We start from the raw sequence: 8,981 nt of genomic DNA, 5'->3' as shown, positions 1-8,981 counted from the left end.
ACGAAAGTTATTGTGTTTAACAAAAGTAATCATCTTTTAAAAGGAGTTACACTCACTTACAATGGAGTGACTCTTGACTTAGTGAAAACGTACTGTTACCTTGGTGTTGTCAATACCCCAAATGGTAGATTCAAAGGTAATTTTCATAATCTTAAATTGAAGGCAATGAAAGCTCTTTTCAGCCTCCGTAAGGGCCTTCAGAATGGTTCACTTTCTGTAAAAGTTGCATTATCACTCTTTGATAGTTTAATTGTTCCTATTATGACATATGGCTGTGAAATATGCGGATATGAATTAATGACAAATGTAACTTTCTCAATGATGTTAGTATATCTTATTATAGATTTATCCTAGGAGTATCTAAACATGCACCGTCTGATGGTGTTGTTGGAGAGCTGGGTATATATCCAATTCACTTTATGGTGATAAAGCACATGCTCAAATACTGGCATAGATTAGTTTTATCACATGACATCTTACTGAGATCTGCTTATACATCCAGGTTGAATTCAGATTGGTCTAATTATATACAAAGCATTTTGAACTCTTACAGTGGGAGTGATATATGGTCTTGTGTTTGCAATATCAATTCCTCAGTTAATATTGTATATGATAGTTTATGTGAAATGTATGAACAAACATGGCTGAGAAACATTCATAATGATATGAGGAAGTGTGGAATGCAGAGGAATAAGCTCCGAACTCACAGGCTATTTAAGACAAAAATTGAATTTGAAAGTTACTTGCTAGATATAAGATCTTGTACCTATAGGAGGTGGCTGACAAAACTAAGAATTTCGGATCACAACCTACAAATAGAACTGGCTATTTAAGACAAAATTGAATTTGAAAGTTACTTGCTAGATATAAGATCTTGTACCTATAGGAGGTGGCTGACAAAACTAAGAATTTCGGATCACAACCTACAAATAGAACTGGGTAGAAGGTCAATTCCAAAAGTTCCTGCAAATGACAGATTCTGCAAGTTTTGTAAGTCTTTAGTTGAGGATGAATTTCACTTTGTTATAGAATGTCCAAAATACAGAACGTATCGAGATGGTCTATTTTCATCCACTAGTTTGTATAGTCCAGGCTTTCTTGATTTTAATGATAGAGAAAAGTTCATGTATATCTTTACTCAAGAAAACAAACTACCTCTTGCCAAATTTATTTCTTGTACGTTAGTTTCTCCCCAGCAGCAGCTTCATCCAGTCCTTGAGTGTGTTGTTGAGCAATAAAGTAAATATTAAAGTTTAATCAGATCAGAATAATATGTAAAAGTATGAAACACAGGCATTTCTACGGTAACACTTTGCGGTAAAAGAGGGCTCGGACAACACTTCATAAAAGATTTTTGCATCACTGTTTTGTCAATAATGATCTGGCAAACCGGCGCTACCCACAGGTTATCGTAACGTTGCTTGGATAGTCGTTCGACGCGGGCGGCCGCAGGTCGCCGTTTACTTGGGAAAAAGAGAACGGCGACCTGCGGCCGCCCGCCTCGAACGACTATCCAAGCAATGTTACGATAACCTGTGGCGCTACCATAGGGTATACCCGATTCGTCGCTTACGGCCTCCGTGCCTCCCAGCTGGGTCGGAAGCACAGACGAATAGGGTCGACTAGGCTAGTGCTACTACGGCCCTCTCTTTAAAAAATTGAACTCTCATCGACACTCTTTCTATGTATTCGATCGCCAAGATCGCGAGACTTCGCAAAAACCAGAACCCTACTCGCCGATTTGACTATAAACGATACGTAAATACAGAGAGCATACAGAGGGCGTAGCATGCGGAAGTGCACATACACGTGACCTGTCAGAATTTTCCCCACATGACAGTCTCCGGGTGCGCGCGAACTCCATAAGTGTTTGAGTGGGCGGATAAAACGAGCCATGTTCGGATTTCTCACGGCACCATTGCTCTCAGTTTTTCATTAGCACTAAACTTGACCGTCATAACTTTTGCTGACATGCTGTATGCCTCATGGCTTGTATCGCGGACTCACAATGCAATTTAATTGCCAGGCAACAAGGAAAGTCGATTTTATAAGCCTAACAATGACTTAAAGTTTTTTTTTCAGAAAAATACTGTCAGCTAAAGGGGTTACCAGTCAAAGTAAGAGCCAAACTGCGATTTTCATTAGTTTGATAGCAGAAAGGAAATGTAAACTTAGTCTGCAATCTAGAGGTTGCGGAGCAGCCTTTGACTTTTAGTGGAGAGATAAAGTTATGAATATTAAACACGATTGGAACTAATTTGGGATAATTGGATGGTGAAGTAATGCCGATTTAATCTACAAATGTAATCTAATCTATGGGTTGTTAATCTAATGTAAGCGCAGCCTTTGACTTTTGTTGTCATTAGTGTTATAGTGGAGAGATAAAGTTATGAATATTAATAGAAGTGACCAATTGTAACTCTCCGCTATGATAATCACATCGGGCCACGTTTAAATCTGTGTGGAAAAGAGTTGTCCTATTATGCGTCTTTCAATCCTCAGATGGACGAAACAAAACTTTTCTCAGGTCTTTACTCTCATTTACATGGTTGGGTTAAACGTAATCTGAGGTCTTAGGCGGTGTTGAAATCTATAAATAATATACGTTTAAGTGGTGATATGTTCATCCAACTATGTGCAGCTTAAGTACTCTGATTACAAAGTCGTACAAAATTAGATTAAGTGTCATTCATATAGCAATCGTCACGCATATCTGTCTTATATCTCACTATGCTTGATGCATGTAAAATAGGCACTTGAAGTAATTAGCGTTATTTTTTATGTTCGTGTGTATGTGAGTATCTCTGTGTATGTGTTTATGAGTCTGTGCAGGACAACATTGGATGGAATTAAGGACAAAAAGAAAACCCATAATTGATTCCCTTTAACGTGTTAGATTGAATCACATCATGTGTCTGGTTGCACTCAAAGCAGGAAAACATTACGGTGAAGGAAGACACAGGAACTTAATGAAATTTCATGGTATTAATTATAGGATTGGCAGCTTACCAAGCACAGAAAGGCTGCCGTGTTCCTCAAAGATAACTCCACCAACACTGTATTTACATTTCCACGAAGCAGCATCTTCGTATTTTGCGCTTTTTATTTTCATGGAAAAACCACCATTTGCAGTATCTCCAGTAAGCTCACAGCATTCCTTGAACGCATCAGATTCGTATAGGTCAGGAATTGTTGCTATGCCCCTGTAGAGGTCTTCTTCGCCTTTGAGCCATGACACTGCTCCACCGCCCACATTTTCCAACACACAGTCAAAGGTAACCTCATTTCCAACTTTTACAAGTGTGTCAACAGGATAGCTGATAAACTGAGCATCCTGTGAAAAGACTAACAACAAGAAGTCATGTAGTTGCGAGTGTGTTGCTGGTGCGTTTGTTGTTGTAATCAATGAAGGGGAAACAAAAGGAATCTTTAGAAAACCTATGCTTAGGCCGACACGCCAAAAGATAGTGTTTTACATTTTTATATTTAATATCACAGGCAATATTATTGAAATAAAATACACAATAACAACAACAACAACAACAACAACAACAACAAAACAACAACAATAGCAACAACAAAAACAAAAACAACTACAACAAAAACAACGAACTTAACCTCTCACTTTTCCCTTACCTCGGTACTGCTACGGAAACTTTTCAATGAATCGTAATTTTGCAGGCAAGTACCACTTTTGTAAAATTGTTTTGTAACATGCCCGCGCTTTAAACAAGTACGGCAAGTATTCGACTGGTCACCTTTCTGAGAATCTTAGCAATTTGTTTTTAGAACAGGGAAGTATTAAAGTGTCAGATAATTAAAAAAATTCACCGAGGAGCGTATTTGACAATAGCAATTTTATAGACTGGAATATACAATATAGCAAATAAAATATGATTTATGTAACCCATCGAATACATGATAAAATACATAACTAAAACGTTATGAATCTACGAAAGAAGAATACGCTGAACATTAGCTCACTTCTCAACCCTGGTTTTCTTCAGCATTTTACACATGTCGTTGGTATACAGAATAGTCATTTCGTTTGAATTGAAATAACAACTGACCATTCGTGATAGTAAAGGATATTTTACTGGGACAAATTTTTTTCGAGCACCAATGCAACTTTTTTTGCCAACGGCAGTCTTAACACAGTGGGTGGTTATGCCGTAACATTGTTTGCTCAACATAAAATTTTCCTTAGTTTTAGTTCTGTCTTTCGTACACTAAAATGAAATATTCAGAGGTGCCGAATTCATGTTAGGTTTCACGAGCTGTTGAAACTTATTCATTTCCGTCTTCATGCTGAGGAGCAATGCAATTCAAAACCCTTAGAAACTGCATACTATCCTTACACACCTGACACTTTTCTTCAGGTGTGTCGCACGTCAAACAAGTCATCGTTGATGACACAGTGTCCACTTGTTAATGGGTACTTTGTAATTACAAGTCCTCAGAGAGGATAGAGTCCTCTTCATTAATTAGGTCTGTGATAAAAATACTTTGATACAGATGGCGCTCAATGGCCAAGAATGAGTTCCATGGTGGTGAAAACATAAAACCAATGTAGGCCACCATCCTAATTACAAAAGGTCATTATATGAGTCAACTAGGAATTAATCGACAGGATGTTGCCAAACATTTTTGCATACTATCCTAACACTAACAGATCATCACCGGTACCATATTTCATAAAGTTTGATGCAGTATTTACAACACTATGAGATCAATATCTGTATCGTTTCATCAAATTTGACGCAGTATTTGTGGATACATCACTCTAATTAGGAAAGTTCATTACATATGCAATTACAAATTAATTAAAATGACACTGATAAATGTCTTTTTCACCGTTCAAGCAATGTGAACTTAACATCTGTACCAAGTTTCATGAAATTTGATGCAGTATTTCTTGACATATCAGCCTAATTACGAAAATTCAGTGATTGACATGATACTGCTACATGCTGTGAAACAAATTGACGTGCATATGTATGAAATAGGTCAATGTCCTTGTACCAACTTTGAATGACACTGGTGGAAATATGTCTGAGTTATGGCTCTGTACATGAGAAAATCGTAACAAAATCGCCGCCACGCAGCCATATTTGATCCTACTGTCTAAAAATCGACGTGCATATGTGTGACATAAGTCAATGTCCATTTACCAACTTTGAATAAAATTGGTTGAGACTTGCCAGGATTATGGCTCTCGACATGAAATAAAACATAACAAAATGGCCACCATGTGGCCATGTTGGATAATATCGTGAAAAAAAATTGACGTACCAACCTTGTACCAACTTTGAATAAATTTGCTTGATACATGTCTGAGTTGTGGTTCCGGACATGAAAAAATCGTAAGAAAATGGTCACCATGCAGCCATATTCAATCTTATCGTAAAACAAATCAATGTGCATATGCATGATATAGGTCAATGTCCTTGTAACTACTTTGAATAAATTGGTTGAGACGTGTCTGAGTTATGGCTAGGACATGAAAAATTGTAACAAAAATGGCCACCATGCGGCCATATTGGATCGTATCACAAAACAAATCAATGTGCATATGTATGACATAGATTAATGTCCTTGTACAAATTTTAAATACAATATGTTGAAACATGACTGAGTTATGGCCCTGTATATGAAAAAATCGTAATAAAATGGCCGCATATTGGATTGTATCACAAAAAAATCAATGTGCATATGTATGACATACTTCAATATCCTTGTACCAAGTTTGAATAAAATCGGTCGAGACATGCCTAAGTTTTGGCTACGGACATGACAAAATCGTAAAAAAATGGTCGCATGGCACCCAGATTGAATCGTATCACAAAACGAATTGACATGAATATGTATGATATAGGTCAATGTCCTTGTTTGAATGAAATCGGTTGAAACATGTCTGAGTTATGGCTCTGTACATGAAAAACTCGTAATAAAATGGCTGCATGGCGGCAATATTGGATCGTATCACAAACAAATTGATGTGCATATGTATGACATAGGTCAATGTCCTTGACCAAGTTTGAATAAAATCAGTCGATACATGCCTAAGTTTTGGCTAAGGACATGAAAAAATCTTTAAAAATGGCCGCACGGCAGCCATATTGAATCGTATCACAAAACAATTGACATGAATATGTATGACATAGGTCAATGTCCTTGTACCAATTTTGAATAAAATCGGTTGAAACATGTCTGAGTTACGGCTCTGTATATGAAAAAATCGTAATAAAATGGCTACATGGCGGTCATATTGGATCGTATCACAAAACAAATCAACGTGCATATGTATGACGTATGACGTAATCCTTGTACCAAGTTTGAATGAAATCGCTCCAGGCAACTTTGAGATATCTGCGTGAACGGATGGACGGACAGATGGACGCATGCACGCACGCACGCACGCACGCAGGGACAGATGCATGGATATGACCACATCTATAAGTCCCCCTGGACGGTGTCCATGGGGACTAAAAACATCTGCACAAAGTTTCATCAAATTTGGCACAGTCGTACCAGAAACAGCACTCTAAACCCGAATTATGCAAATTATCACTAATTATGCATGCCACACCAATATAAATGGACCTGCATATGTATGCCATAGTGTAGTATCCTTTTACCAAGTTTAAAAAGAATTGGCATAGGCATATCTCAGATATCTGCATTCATGAGCCCCTATGCATGGACATAGCATTAATATTAATACCATCCTGGAACCCCTGTGGATCATTCCTTGCACCCCTGTGGATGGATATCAAATACAGGAAAGAATGCATATATGTGATAGGGATTAATATATGTACCAACTTTCAATGCAATCGCGCCCAGCATCGTTGAGAAATTAATGTGAACGAACGCACAGTCGTCAAATATAGGAAACAAAATGGCCGCCACACAGCTATTTTAGACAGGATGAAAACACAAATCAATGTGCATATGTATAACGTGTAGAGTAATCTATGTACCAAGTTTGAATGGAATCTCTCCTAGCATCACTGAGAAATTTTCGTGAACATATGCAGCGACATCAAGTACAGGAAATAAAATGTCCGCAACACACGGCCATATTGGATTGGATCACTAAACAAATCGACGTGCATATGTATGGCATTAGTAATAATCCTTGTACCAAGTTTGAATGAAATCGCTCCAGGCGTCTCTGAGATATCTGCGTGAACGGACGGATGGACGGACGCATACACGCACGGACGGACAGACGCACGGACATGACCAAACCTATAAGTCCCCCCCGGACGGTGTCCGTGGGGACTAAAAGACTACGCCATGATTGTCAATGTTTAACATTACTTACCCACAAGTGGTAACAAACATAAGGCCAATAACTTCGCAATCCATTTCGCTCACTTATCAAATGATCTGAAAAAGTATGAATGGTCGGATGCAGCCATATCAAAGCTTAACCCACACTTAAGTACACATATTTAAAAAAAATATTATTCATATTGAAGTTTTGGTCAGATTTGCTGATTTAATTCAACTCTTGTGTAAAAGTTTATGATCTTTCGTTAAGCATGACTTCATCGTAAGGTGAATTTTAGTACCTTTGTTTTGCTTATCTCATGTTTGAACAAATCATGAATAGCACACTTTGTCTGTCAGCTGGTGCAAGTGGTAAAGGAATAAAATATTTATGGTTAGGCAAAAAAAATAAGAAAAATAAATTGTGCTGTTCCGATAACATAGATTTCAAAAATAGAGCAGGTACGTCGGCAGGGACTTTTTTCCAAAATACTGTTGTTTTTAAATATGCACTTTTCAGGGGTTCATTGCGATCAAACACAACATCTCAAGAAAAACGTATTGTACATATTAAAAGAATAAAACCCTGACAGACGTCCTCGTTCAAGCAAAATCAAATGCCAGGTTACGAATACATAATTTTACGTTTTTTCCTTTCTCTTTTTACTGCCGTGTTTACGTAGCTCTATAAAGTTAATGGTCGACAGGCCAAAAATTAGGGTAAGTCGCGATCGGGTTATCGGAACAGCACAATTTTTTTTGTTCGGCCTGATAGGCTTAAATATATTAATTACATTTTATGCTGTCCTTGTCAAACAATGGAGAGCAATAAAAGTTTTGTCTTATGTCACCGTGTCTCACTTTCATTTAGTTTCTGTTATCAGCAGATTATTACGTTATGGTCTTGTAAAAGATTTCCCATACTTTATCCACTTTCGTTCACATTGTAATTACAACTTGAAACTTTCAACAATACAATACTCGAAGATAAAATCGCAGTTCGTGTTAAAGTTCTTATCAGTGACTATACAATCCGGAAAATGAAACCACTGCATTCTGAGTGATAAAACATTTTCACTTCTATCTCAACAGGAAATGCTCTATATTAGAGTAAAAATGCGAAATCTGGAGTGTATATACACGCTTTCATAATATTTGGCTATCCTTTCCTCATTGGCATTCTTAACTTAAAGTCACATTCAAACTCAACATACATAAAATGCTAGTAATACAGCGAGTTTTGAGCACTAGGTTAATTTAGGAAAGACTTGTCAATACTCTGACTCGGTATGGTGACTTTTTCACGTACTAAGGCTCGAACTATCGTATGGTATCTTGTTGTTGAATACTAATCATTGCACGACAAAGTTCATGTCAAGTACTCCTGATGTACTATACATGGCACTGTGCCTCTTGTATAATTATAAATAGTGTATACATAAATTCGTAAATATGTATAAAACGAAAACCGTCTTCTAAAACCCAGTGGTCTACTACCCTGGAAGATGTAAATATTACAAATCAAATCAACAGATGTTATTATAAAGAGGTTAATTTACTAGGTAAAGAGACTTACAGCATAGTTGCGTACTTCTCGTTAGATGTCCAAAAATGATGGAAACGCAACTCAAGCAAAGGGTTCCCGCTCTCTTTAACTTGTAAACCAAAATAGAAGTGCTCAACGGAACTTTAGTAAGTATAAT

Source organism: Ptychodera flava (genome assembly GCF_041260155.1).
Source record: "Ptychodera flava strain L36383 chromosome 3 unlocalized genomic scaffold, AS_Pfla_20210202 Scaffold_25__1_contigs__length_14229661_pilon, whole genome shotgun sequence".
NCBI lineage: Eukaryota > Metazoa > Hemichordata > Enteropneusta > Ptychoderidae > Ptychodera > Ptychodera flava.
Note: the sequence above shows the minus strand (reverse complement) of the source record.